The following is a 14,863-nucleotide window of genomic DNA, read 5'->3' on the forward strand; positions in this document are numbered from 1 at the left end:
CCCACTTTTTCATTTTCTCTCTACTTAAGATCATGCCAGTGTCCAAACAACTGGCACTGTCCTCCTACTTGACTCTCTCTCTGTTGACCTCTCACATTTGTGGACTGACATTGTGGCCAATCTACCCTAATGGAAATGTGGTCCTTCTCCTCCCTGTAGCATGCCTCTCCTACACATGTCCCTTGACATGTTTTCCTCATGAACTCTGGACATTCAATGGCTTGATACATCTGTTGGGGTTGTCTCATGAAATGTACATTAGTACATCACGTAAATTTGCACCTGTAAATAAAACCACTAACTACAACCTGTGTGTTGTATGTGTGTCTGAAGCAGGACAAATTTTGACATGTTGCATTGTGTGAAACAAATACACTGACTACTTGCCAAAGGGACATGTGTGGATTGGAGCCACACATACCGAGTGAAACATATTTGATGAATATGATATGTATGACTAAATAATAATTTTGACTATCAAGCAGTTTATGAGGCTCCCAAGCAACAGTATCAGGCAGTCATTGTGAAAGCTGATGTGAGACACACCACAGGTGGTTGGTTTAAGTATGGATCTTTGCAACAAACCCACAATGCTGTGACAACCAAATGATGCAGGTGTGAATGTGTGTGAGGGGGAGGTATAAGTGCGTGAGTAACAAATCCTAGAATTAGGGTGAGTGCAATGACAACAACATTCCCCAATGCATATCCCATTACCTACACAGATCAACTGAATATGAATACCTGTTTTAGGATGTGTATCCATTTACATCCAGATTGTCACATACACTGCTCAATGATGTTTGTAGATAGCTTATATGATTGCATTGCCAACCTTACAGTTACTTGCCCATGAGGGATTCACCAAGTCACACGTTGCCAAATACTGCCAGCAAAGCCAAAGGCATGTATCAACCATACCCTGAGCAGACTTTCTAACTCCTAGACAGTAAATCATGATGGAGACTCTAATGTAAGAAACAACAAAATGTAATTAATCCATAAATGTGTCACAAACACTACCTAAACTACCAAAGACACCTATCCTAACCTAACCTACACTACCAAATACTAATTAATACCTGTAACTTTTTCAACTTTACCTAACTTATACAATACATTTAACGCCACATCATAAACAACAGCTCCCCACCCCCCTAAAACGCATCTGCAGACAAGGAAAATAGTAACTACAGCTATACATAAACTAACTAAGTATATAGGCCTAAACAACACTACACTAACTTATCTGAACTAAGCTATCTAAAAAAACACAATAAGAACAACTATCTACAAGGAGAAGAGATTAAAGGGTCGATTTGGCTCATCCTGCTCCTGCTGGTTTGTGGGCCGCAAGCTTTATTTCCCAGAGCATGGTGTCTATTTTATGCTCAAGGCTACTAACACAGTACGTCAAATTAGCTACTTCCTTCCTCATGTCCTGCTCGAAGTCATTTGACAGTACTTGATAGGTGCCATGGGATACAGTTTGGGCTATGTGATTGGTGGTGGAGGTTGATTGACCTGCTCCTGGAGACCCATCTTTGTCTGCGGCCCGAGCCTTGCTGGTGGTTGCTGATCCCAACGTAAGAACCCCTTGAGGAAAGGCACTCGAGCACCCCGGTGCTTTATCATTTTCAAAGATATTTGCCATCCTCTTATAGGCCTTGTGCACTTATCGGATGTGGTATTACCTTTCCTCCCTCAGCTCAATGTTTTTATTCTGGGCTGGGGTCATGTTCCTTGTGTAATCATAAAGAAAACATGTCATACAAAGGTTAACTTGGTAAATTAACTTCAACCATACCATGTAAATACAATATACAGACATCACGTTGCACTACACTAAGCCCAAATACATCTTGAAGGTCAAAGTGAACATACATCTGCACAACATCTATAATTTCCCAATGTATTATAGTCAAGGTGTCAAGGCTAAGCTAATGTAGCATAATAGCAATGCCTCCTCTTGGGACATCTTGGCATAACTATGTCAGCAGTGAGTATGCTTCGGAACAATGCTGTTTTGTGAGCATGGTATGGCACACTCATCATGTTGAGTAGATCATCAATGTCCCTTCTGCATCCTGCAATGTCCTTGATTCCATTGCCATTTGCCAAAGTAATTTGAGCAAGTACTGCAAGTTACATGTATTATTTCACAACATTATGTGCCTGATATGGCAAGGACACATATCTGGATACATTGCTACATAGAATCTACATGTACCATGTATCATATGTGATATTGGAGGGTGGATAGCCCGCTCACATCACACAGAGATGTATGAAACAACTCCTAATCAACTCCTGTCAGTACAGGGTGGGGGGTGCCAAGACTTCTTGCATACTCTCCAAGTAACTGGATGTGTCCCACTATGCAGCCCATTGCTTGTACATATGTGTCTGACATTCATGTCACCTTGCTGCACACCAGCACTCAGCACAACCATTTGATAGGTGTGTCCATGCATTCCCTACAGCTCATCTGCACAGGGATACTGAAATGGCAATGGCTAATGCTGTTCATTGTATGATTCTGTTTGTAGTACATTAAGAAGACTATGGGGCATATTTATACTCTGTTTGCGCCGGAATTGCGTCGTTTTTTTTTACGCAATTCCGACGCAAAACTAACTCCATATTTATACTTTGGCGTTAGACGCGTCTAGCGCCAAAGTCCATGGAGTTTGCGTAATTTTTTAGCGTGGACACCTACTTTGCGTTAATGATATGCAAGGTAGGCGTTCCCGTCTAAAAAATTGACTCCGAGGCATGTGCGCCGTATTTACACTCCCGGGCAAAATTCACGCCCGGGAGTGGGCGGGTCAAAAAAAATGACGTCCGGCCGCTTTTGCGCCGTTTTTTAGCGCCTGGTCAGGGCAGGCGTTAAGGGACCTGTGGGCTCGGAAGGAGCCCAGAGGTGCCCTCCCAAGCCCCCAGGGACACCCCCTGCCACCCTTGCCCACCCCAGGAGGACACCCAAGGCTGGAGGGACCCATCCCAGGGACATTAAGGTAAGTTCAGGTAAGTTTTTTTTTTTTTTTTTTGTGGCATAGGGGGGGCCTGATTTGTGCCCCCCTACATGCCACTATGCCCAATGACCTTGCCCAGGGGACATAAGTCCCCTGGGCATGGCCATTGGGCAAGGGGGTTCAATGGGGGTTGGGAGTCGAAAAAAATGGCACAAATCGGGTTGAGGCGAAAAATTTGCCTCAGCCTGACTTGCCCCATTTTTTGGCGCCCAAGCTCCATATCCCCCTACGCCGGCGCTGCCTGGTGTACGTCGTTTTTTTTCACGCACACCAGGCAGCGCCGGCGGCTAACGCCGGCTAACGTCATTGAATAAATACGGCGCCCGCATGGTGCTTCAGAATGGCGTTAGCCGGCGCTAATTTTTTTGACGCAAAACTGCGTTAGCGCAGTTTTGCATCAAAAAGTATAAATATGGCCCTATATTGGCCAGCACTATCTGAAGATGGAGTAGGCATTGTCATGTCATATGACAATACTGTACAGATGTTCCTCTGGTCCAACACACACTGCTGTATCTGGGAAGTTGACAGGGGATAGCAATGTTGATCCATCCTACATTGCATATGGGACATCACACCACGTAAGTGGCCATTCAACTGCAGTTCCAAGTGTGTAATGCTGACCTCTGTCCTACTACACCTAGAGCCTTATTCACAAGTCTCTTAGTCCTGGAAGAACATGATTTTTGGTGATATTCCTGTGGCACACAAAGCAGGAACATATTCTGTGAACTACATGATGCCACCCTGCATAGAGTTGTAGGAACCTGTAAATCTGGCATGTCTTTACTGTCATCACTATTTTGACTCATCCCCAAATGCACTGTTAGTAACAACAGCCTACCTGTGCATCTGAAATGCATTTGTTAGGAATACCATTCTCTGCATTGTTCACCTATGAACCAACCACTGTGGTCATTGCTCTTTGTTCATACCAGCAAAAATGTGGTCCCTCAGTGATAGCAATCAGATCCTCCTTGACATTAGTCAGATGCGAATGCACATTCCAGACACAACTTCTATCTTACTGTCCATATTCATGTATAACATAGGGTGTTTAAATTTGTCTACATGCACTTTGAGCATGGCATTGCACACAGCATACAACATCACACACAATACTTGCACTACCCATTAGGCATACAAGATGACACTTACTGGTAGCATCAGGGTCCCTGAAGCTCTCAGCCTCTCCAGTGGTGTAAGGCTCGGGTCCATCTGCAAGCCATAACATGAGACATAGCACTGCGATTGTTGAAAAATGAACACTGTGGTCAAATATTGCACATTAAACACGACTTGCAAAAAGTTATAGACCCCTTCTGGTTGTAACAACTGAAATAGCTCATTTAACATGTCTCACTGACATACATTGGTAGCCCACACTGACATGTACAAACATATGCTGTAACACTATATATAAGTCTTAGACACATTATTTAAGGATTTCACATGACTCACGCCCCAGGAGTTTGCAAAGCTAGCTGAGTCTAATGGCACTCTACACCTAAATGACTCACAGAACACACTCCTCCAGGACTAGCAATAACCTGTCTTACTAGTTTCATCATATGTACATGACTATGCTACATACAATACTAATTAGACATCCTTGTGCCATCATTTCACAGACATAGGTAAATGTAAGTGCTGCATAGTCATAGACATCGAACATACATGTCTTGTCCATCCCCAAACCTCAACATTTTGAAACCATATGCACACATATGTGTGACCTCTGCAGTTCTATGACAGTCTGCATGTCAGAACTTTATACAGTCACATACATCATGCCTCATCTACATGAGACATGATTAACTGAAGTGTCTCAAAATAGGATAGCTCCTGCTCAAGCTCGTCCCCCAGGGCGGCACAAGTTGGCAAATGTCCTGGCAGCAGGCCATGTATTGTAAATGTGCAGACTTCCCGAGGTTGCGCACAGCACATCTGTTGACACGTGCACTGTGTTTTTAACAGTGAAAATGGCCAACAGGTATGCTAGGCTCAATGTGGGTGCATGACAGCCCAGAACTCTGAATCCTCTGTGTCATGCTCTGTCTCTGAAAAACCTGTTTTGGGGTGTTATGGTGTTTGTGCCCTGACATATGTGAAGCACTAACATGATGGGCCTCATTTACAAGCCAACGTGTTACACTGCACCACTAGAGGTACATTTCTGTGAAGTTTCTGTTGCACAGTGTGCTTGTCCATGATCAAAAGGCTGGAAATGCATCAGAATAAACGCCACCTAAGGGATAGCCTCACAGTGGTTCAATGGGAATGAAATACATGATTTCTTCACGTTTTACATCTTCCTATGTGTGTTGCTTTCTACAGCACACATCGACAAAGGAAAATGCCATTGACGATCGTGTATTTGCAGAAAGGTGTCCCTTCATGCACATGAATAATCATCCTTGTCAACCGTGCGCCATGGCACAAGGGTGTCTGCATTGGTGCTTGGCAACAATTTGTGCACCAGAGCAGGGAACAAGGACTGCGCCATATGTCATAGTTATGGCACATTGTTGAACTTGTTCAACGTAGGGCATGGCCAAGACGGTGGAGAGAGCAGACGTGATTCCCCATTCCGCCGCGGCTTGTCGTTTTACTAATATCATCTGGGGTGTCCCCACAAAGGGATGCTGGACTACAGCCTCTAAAGCCCCCCCTAACTTACTCCTGTAGGTCTCTGGCTCGGGGGCTTGTCCCAACCTGCTAGAGGCCGAGTGGCACGCAGAAGCCCGAGACCGATGGTCAACAACTACCCCACTGTGGAAGAGGTGCAGTCCGGCAGATGGGCGAGGAGCATAAAGTTATCTCACATGACTGCCGCATTGCGCACCCTCCCCTCCTGATGGAGCCGGCGCGGGGAGCTGCCACCCCTGGGCTCAGGGAGGGAGGTGATGCGAACTGGGAGCGGAGAGCGGAATTAAACACTGCGATTACCAGCAGGTGCCACCGAATCACAACGATAGGCTAAGGAAACAAGAGCTGGCACAACAACGCTCGGAGCGCGGACTGCAGCACCACCCTGCCGCCGTGAAAGAGACTCCGGTAATTGGGACACACCCAACAGGATTGAAAAGTGAGAGCTATAGGCAACCGGCCCCATCTTGGGTACTGGCAGCGTACGCACTGCTCTTCGTGGGGGAACACGCCCTCAACCAAATCTTCTGGCACCCCATACCCGGCTCCAAAATTGCCTGCATTTTTCTCTTGGGAGACAGTGGATGGGAGTGAGAATGAAGGGCCCCACCGGTGCTAATGACTGTCAACTATAACGAGGCCCACTGCTGAACCTCCTCACTACCTAATGGTGCCCTATGTATAAGCACTACAAAAAGCTGCAGCACCTTTGCCCCTGGGGAGCTCCTACTTCCCTGATGGCTGCCAGATTAAAGACTGCCTTATCTCCAATGGCACTGCACAGCAGTTTTATCACCTGCATCAATGCTTATTGAATTTACTAGCACGCTGCCCAGCCGAAGAGAGATGCACGGCTGGCGAGCAGTGCTGAACTGCCCCACCCACGGGACTCTGCTGGGAAATTGCATGGCATTCTGAAGAGGGGACCGGTGAATTTCTCATCGCTTGCTCTTGCAGCGGTCACTAATCACCCTGATACCCCCGCCACCATCCTTGATTTATCAAGGTCGATCAATCGCCCAGCACTGGTTACTACAGCTCAAATGCCAGTACAGTAAAACACAATGGGAAATGTAGCAAAAAAAAGAGACTCAGGGGCTGATCGCATATTGTCAATAAGAGAAGAAAATGCATTCCAATTGGCGGATGACCCACACACTGGGGCAGGAGGTTCAACATTAGAGGACATCCTGCAGGCGATTACCGCATCACGAAAAGCGCTTGAAACAAAAATTAACGCTTCGGGTGACAGAGTTACAACAGTATAAAAGGGAGTTCTCAGACATCCCCCACTACCTGATGGTCACCTGAGACTGTCCATAATGGAAAATAGGATCCAAATCCTTAAAAGATGAGCAGAACATGCTGAAAATCATTCCAGAAAGAATAATATAAGCATCTGTGGGCTGCCAGAGAAAGTTGAGGGCTGAGATATGATAGCCTTCCTAGAAAGGTGGATTAAGGAAGAGCTTGCTCCTACAGACCTAGGCCCATATTTATACTTTTTGACGCAAAACTGCGCTAACGCAGTTTTGCGTCAAAAAAATTAGCGCCGGCTATCGCCATTCTGAAGCGCCATGCGGGCGCCGTATTTATTGAATGACGTTAGCCGGCGTTAGCCGCCGGCGCCGTCTGGTGTGCGTTAAAATAAACGACGTACACCAGGCAGCGCCGGCGTAGGGGAAAATGGAGCTTGGGCGTCAAGAAATGGGGCAAGTCAGGTTGAGGCAATTTTTGCGCCTCAACCCGATTTGCGCCATTTTTTTTTCACTCCCAACCCCCATAGAAATGACTCCTGTCTTAGCAAAGACAGGAGTCATGCCCCCTTGCCCAATGGCCATGCCCAGGGGACTTCTGTCCCCTGGGCATGGTCATTGGGCATAGTGGCATGTAGGGGGGCACAAATCAGGCCCCCCTATGCCACAAAAAAAAATAAAAAAAATACTTACCTGAACTTACCTTAATGTCCCTGGGATGGGTCCCTCCATCCTTGGGTGTCCTCCTGGGGTGGGCAAGGGTGACAGGGGGGGTCCCTGGGGGCATGGGAGGGCACCTCTGGGCTCCTTCAGAGCCCACAGGTCCCTTAACGCCTGCCTTTTGCAGGTGCTAAAAAACAGCGCAAAAGCGGGCGTACGTCATTTTTTTTACCCGCCCACTCCCGGGCGTGATTTTTGCCCGGGAGTATAAATCCGACGCACATGCCTCGGAGTCGTTTTTTTTAGACGTGAACGCCTACCTTGCATCTCATTAACGCAAAGTAGGTGTCCACGTAAAAAAATGACGCTAACTCCATGGACTTTGGCGCTAGACGCATCTAACGCCAAAGTATAAATATGGAGTTAGTTTTGCGTCGAAATTGCGTTAAAAAAAACGACGCAATTCCGGCGCAAACGGAGTATAAATATGCCCCCTAGAGGCATATTTATAATCTCCTAGCGCCACATTAGCGTCATTATTTTTTATGTTAATGTAGCCCAACGAGGCCGAAATCCCCGTGCCTTATTTACAGAGCATTGCACCACTCTGTAACCCTTTGCGCCAGGCATAATGCATGCAAAGGGGGCGTTCCGCCGTTAGGGGGGCTGAAAAAATGATGTAAGAAAATCTATGAGGTTTTCTTGCATCATTTTTTACAGCACTTTTAACACCTGCTCAAAGTAGCCGTTAAAAGGGGGTTTCCATTATCTAGAACCAACATTTTGGTGCTACTCCTACAGAGTACATCAATAGCGTCACATTGAATGATGGTATTGCTTCTACCCTGCGCCATGGTGGGCCTTATTTTAAATATGGCACACATATGGTGGCAGTAGGTGGACCCTAAGGGGCACACTCTTGTGCAGCGCCACTTTCCATAAATCTGCCCCCTAACGTCATTTTTTTACCCGGGAGCAGGCACATAGGGCCCCTGCATGCCCGCCTCGCACTGGAGATACTCCTTGCTCAGTAATAGCATAGTTACTATACTATAGGAACAGGAGCGCTATCCTGGCTCAAGCCCGTAAAAAAAGGAGAAAATTCAATGGGAAACAGCAAAATTATGTTCTTCCTGACTATACCAGGGAAGTTCAGAAACAGAGAAGTTCCTTTGTGGCGGTGAAGAGCAAACTCTGCCAAATGGGTCTCCCCTATGCAATGTGTATCCAGCCCACCTAGGGATCTTTGCGCAGAGTGCCACCCACTTCTTCAGTACCCTCACAGGAAGCATGGGCATGGATTGAACATCAGACCTGAAAAAGGTCTGCAGCAACCAAAGGAACCAAAATCGACAGGACCGAGGAAGAGAACGTGGTTGGCGCCCAACGGCTCCCTGTCGGCAAGGGAGGCCCAGCGAGACCAACAGTAAGCATTTGAAGACATAGCAGCACTGCGGGTGGGGGCAAAACTCATCACTTCCATTTCGACTATAGACCCTGGCAGAGTGAATTAAAATGCTGGCTCTCTGACGAGCAATAATCCTGTCACCTCTGACCACTCTGACTCAATGGTCTGAACTACCAGTAATCACACCCCAAACTGCGGGTGGTCAAGTTTAGAGTTTAACATTGCAGGGCCTTATTGCTGATGTCACCTTGTACACACTTTCCCCTTGAAAGTGAATTAACATTATTCTAATTATGGCCCGAGCCATATTGTAGCTGCCTGTTACAGAATCATTACTGAATGTTTTAACTGCATCAAGGCATATTCAGGCCCATATTTATACTTTTTGACGCAAAACTGCGCTAACGCAGTTTTGCGCCCAAAAAATTAGCGCCGGCTTCCGCCATTCTCAAGCGCCATGCGGGCGCCGTATATATTGAATGGCGTTAGCCGGCGTTAGCCGACCGGCGCTGCCAGGTGTGCGTGAAAAAAAACGACGTACACCAGGCAGCTCCGGCGTAGGGAAAAATGGTGTTTGGGCGTCCCAAAATGGGGCAAGTCAGGCTGAGGCAAAAAAATCGTCTTAACCCGATTTGCGCCATTTTTTTTGGGCGCCCAGACGCCATTAACATGACTCCTGTCTTAGCAAAGACAGGAGTCATGCCCCCTTGCCCAATGGCCATGCCCAGGTGACTTATGTCCCCTGGGCATGGTCATTGGGCATAGTGGCATGTAGGGGGGCACAAATCAGGCCCCCCTATGCCAAAAAAAAAAAAAAAAAAAATACTTACCACAACTTACCTTTTCTTCCCTGGGATGGGTCCCTCCATCCTTGGGTGTCCTCCTGGGGTGGGCAAGGGTGGCAGGGGGTGTCCCTGGGGGCAGGGGAGGGCACCTCTGGGCTCATTCTGAGCCCACAGGTCCCTTAACGCCTGCCCTGACCCAGGCGTTAAAAAGAGGCGCAAATGCGGGGTTTTTTGACCCGCCCACTCCCGGGCGTCATTTTTGCCCGGGAGTATAAATACCACGCACATGCCTGGGAGTCATTCTTTAAGACGGGAACGCCTACCTTGCATCTCATTAACGCAAGGAAGGTGTTCACGCCAAAAAATTACGCTAACTCCATGAACTTTGGCGCTAGACGCGTCTAACGCCAAAGTATAAATATGGAGTTAGTTTTGCGTCGAATTTGCGTCGAAAAAAACGACGCAAATTCGGCGCAAACGGAGTATAAATATGCCCCTCAATGTGCAGCATACCTATGGGGGGGGGGCTTCAACCAGTTATTATGGCGGGTCACACTGGCCCATTACCCCACATTCACTCTTATGTTGCTAATTATGTTGGTTTGGACGGGGAATTGGATGTTTTATTTGTTCTATCTTTTATTGTACATTGTGTTGTGCGCTATTGGGGGCATTGTAACAAAAAATTACGCTACACGACTATGCCTCTTTCCACTATTGTCCTAGAAGGTTACTTACCTCAGTCATTCTCCAACACCATCTAAATGGTCATTTCTACACAATATAACATAATCTCATGGAACGTGAGGGAAATTCACTCCAGGGGGAAAGGTTGTAAGGTCTTCTCCTATCGCTCCAAATGTGGCGAACACATGGCTCTCCTCCAAGAAACACATATTATGCAAAAAGAAGGTCTTGCCCTACAATGCAGATGGAAATGCCATGCTTATTAAACGACGTACTCAGCCTTCGAAGGGGAACACTGATTTGGATCAGACCAGGGGTCCTTTCTTAATACACTGCCCACGTGATGGACCCTGAGGGACAAGATGACGCTCTAATGGGCCGGCTAGATGGGAGAGATATCACGATCATCAATGTCTATGTTCCAAACCTGAATCAAGAAAGTTTTTTCACATATCTGTCTTGCCAAATGGCACCTTATCTGGTAGGTGAGGTACTCAACAGAGGGGATTTTAACTGTATTGGGGACCCGGCATTGGACAAATCCCATGCTCCATTGATTGATTCCCCGGTCCACAAGTTAGCACACTCTTACATCGCCTGGCAGAAAAACTGGAATTTGGTAGGTTAGGATTGGATACTTTTCTTTGCTTCCCCTCAATTCAACAGAGAATACATGAGATAGAATACTTAGCAAGAACAATGTCGGATTACAACCCAGTGCTGCTTCACCTGCGGTGGGAAGATGATCTGCCTCCTATACCCACTTGTTAATTGAGGCTGTAAGTCTTAGTGAATCCTCAATTTAGGGAAGATATAGACCAGCACATACATCAATACTTTACTGATAACAAAGAAACTACTAATACCAGAAGTATAGAATTGGATACCTTTAAAATAGTCCTGAGGGGGCGATGAACAGCCGTGATGGTTGGAATCCAGAGAACATTGCTCCGGGAGGTCCTAGCAGCTGAAACAGCACTGACACAATTTGAATATGGCAGACCTATGGCCCTAGTTGATCAATAGACACTCCTAGAAGCTAAAGAGAAAGTAGCCGAACAAGTATAACGCCTCTGTTGCTTTGATTACAAAAATTACATGGTCAAGACTCACACAACACAAGACATGGCAGGCCAATTGCTAGCCTGGCTAGCAAATCCCACTAACAGGGGCAGTCCTATAGTCAAAATACAAACACCATCAGTGGATCGATTACTCCCTATAGAAAAGTAAGTCACTGGTCACACCAGGTGAAATAGATGCCTACCTTGTACCCCTCATGTTATCTACATTATCACTAGATGAGGCTGAGCACTTAAGAGGCAATATTACTTTACCTGAGGTGAAAGCAGCCAAAAAACATATGGCAAAAAAGAAAACTCTGGGGACCAACGGATTCCCAATTGAATTTTATGCCACTTATGCCGAACATCTGATGCCTGCATTAGTGGAACTATTCAATGAAGGTAGGACACTGTAAGTGCTTCCTACTGCTACAAGAGAAGCATTAATTGTCCAGCTGCTGAAAGCAGGGAAACCACAGCAGGACGTCAAAGCATACCACCCTTTATCAATACTAAACGTAGACTACAAGGTATTAGGCAGAATCCTAGCCTCTAGACTCCTCCCACATATGTCCTAATTGATTTCTAAAGACCAGGAAGGGTTAATCCTGGGCCGTAATACAGGATTGAATATTCAGCGGTTACTACTCATATTGTAAAAAAATCCTTCTCGGCGATAAGGCATGCTGCGTTTTTTTCTGTAGATGTTGAAAAAGCTTTCGACAAGCTGGAATGGGACATTCTTGCGGAGGTCATTCGACATTTTCAGCTAGGTGAGGACTTCCTGAACTGAGTTCACATACTGTACATGAGCCCTAGTGCTATAGTTAAGACTGGCAAACACATTTTGCAGAGTTACGGCGTAAAGAGCAGGCACCAGACAGGGCTGCCCGCTCTTACCTTTACTTTTTCATTAGCAATGGAACCTATAGATCTTAGAGCGCGACTATCAGGACGCAACTGTGCTAGGCGAGCAACAGTATATTGTGCTCTACGCAGATGACCTACTGCTGTTCTTCAAGACAGTCGAAGGGACCTGAGAGGGGCTGAAGATCTCTTAGAAACGTTTGGTTCTTTATCAGGCCTGAAGGTCAACTAGTCAAAGTCCAGTCTGTTCCCCATTCACCCAGGCACGCCCCCTCCACCTGCATTGAAAGCCATAACATGGGAACCCAACCTCATAAAGTACCTTGGGATGAGAATTTATCATACTTCTTCCCCTGCTTTGGAGGGTAATGTCTGCCAAGAGATTAGTTCCTTAAAACAAAATATTGATTTCTGGAGTTTGCTCCCTTTATCAGTAATGTGCAGGATAGTGTTTCTTAAATTGGCCGCCCTACCCCGCCCCGGCTGCTCTACTATTTCACAACCCTACCCACTAAAATTCCTCCTTCTCTTTTTAATGAACTAGACTCCATAGCTTTCATATGGGGGACGGGCTGCAGTCAGGTATCACTTTCTACCTTACAAAGGCCCACTGAAGCTGGAGGCCTAGCGGCTCCAGACTATGAAACTTATTATCTGACTGTGTGGTTGCAATACTTTTCACAGTGGGTAAAGGATGCCAATGCACAGCACATGAGTGAAGACAGGGCACCCCGGATGACTCCTTGAAGCTCTGCCTCCAAATAGTCTTAACGGAATACAAAGTGGTAGCATTTTGCTGGCATAGATGTTTACAAAAAAACCAGGTCAAAAACACCATGGGGCATATTTAAGAAAAGTGGTGCTGCACTCTGTGTGCGCCGTATTTAAAATACAGCGCACCATGGTGCAGGATAGGGGGCAATAACATAATTTTTCATGACACTATTGATGTACTCTGCAGGAGTAGCGGCAAAACATTTTTTCGGTCCCCCTATCGAGCGAGCGCCCCCTTTGCATACATTATGCCTGGAGCAAACATAATGTAGCGCAAAGGGTTACAAAGTGGTGCAATGCATGCATTGTGCCACTTTGTAAATGTGGCGTGAGGATGTTGGCCTCATTGGGCCACATTAGCTTCGAAAAAAATGAAGCTAATGTGGCGCAAGGTGGGGCTTATAAATATGCTTCCATATTCCCCAGACCTACCAATACATTTTCTGACTGTTATTTCTGCATGGAAGCAGTTGGAGAGGGCTCCAACACTTTAAAGAAGCGGGGATGATCATGATAGGTGACGTATACCGCAAAGGCACATTACTCTCCTTTGAAGACCTGCAAACAACGATCAACTTACAACCACAACACTTTCTCTTCCATGGGACGCTGACGGCTGTGGCGAGGAAACACTGGTGGACAGGTTGGATGGAACCTCCCACACACAATGTGTGCACATACATCTCAACTGCGTTCAGCACATTTAAAGCAGTTACCTTAATATATCGAAGGATCCGAAATGATGCCCTCCAACCGTTATCCTCTCCCCGTCAGAAATGGGAAATGGATATAGGAATGCCTATTGATGATACCAGCTGGGCAATAATCCTCTAACGGGTACATAAAATATCCAGGAATGATAGATTCAAGGTATTACATTTTTATATCCTACACAGAGTTTATTTGATACCAAGCCGGATTAATAACATTTTTAACTTAACGGAGGTTAAATGCCCCAGGTGCGACATCATAGAAGTGGAAGATTTTCACATGATATGGCTGCTGTTTAACGTTAATTCAATTCTGGCAGGAGATGATTGACATTTTATCAGAGATTGTTGAGAGAGACAACCCCTAGGACCCCTCCTACTGCCTGTTGAGTAAGTTTCCACATTCACCTAAAACAAAAGTAACTAGCAAATTCATTGATTTCGGCTTTATCCTGTCTAAAATAGAAATAACTTGCAATTGGAAATCAGTGAAGGGCCGTAAGGCATCCAGATCAAGGCAGGAACTGCTAAAGTGGTCTTGATATGAGGGGGAAGCTCTTCTGCTCAAAGCCCACCGGGACTGCCACCCGTTAGTTGTGGCCAGAGCTTGGGAGAGACAGGTCGAGGACCTTAGACAGGCGATAACCCCCCAAGTACACTCAACATGACAACTCAGGAGGGTTTACCTTATTTGGGACCCATGAGTCTGAGAAAGGCTTTCCCCAGACTACTATGAGATCTCCCACTATGCAGAAGGAAGGAATGCCAGAATTATTAGCCTCTTTGTGTGCGGGGGTGCTGGTAGGAAAGTGGGTGGACAGAATTGTTGGGTTTGTCACTCTTTACATATGAATCTATGAAAATACCATTATGGTCAAAGTGACAGCTGAGAAATTTAAATGCATGATTGTCTTCTTTTAACTATTTGTTATGAAATAATAAAATCAGTTTTAAAAAAATGTATGCAG

Source organism: Pleurodeles waltl, chromosome 10 (assembly GCF_031143425.1).
Source record: "Pleurodeles waltl isolate 20211129_DDA chromosome 10, aPleWal1.hap1.20221129, whole genome shotgun sequence".
NCBI classification, from domain to species: Eukaryota; Metazoa; Chordata; class Amphibia; order Caudata; family Salamandridae; genus Pleurodeles; species Pleurodeles waltl.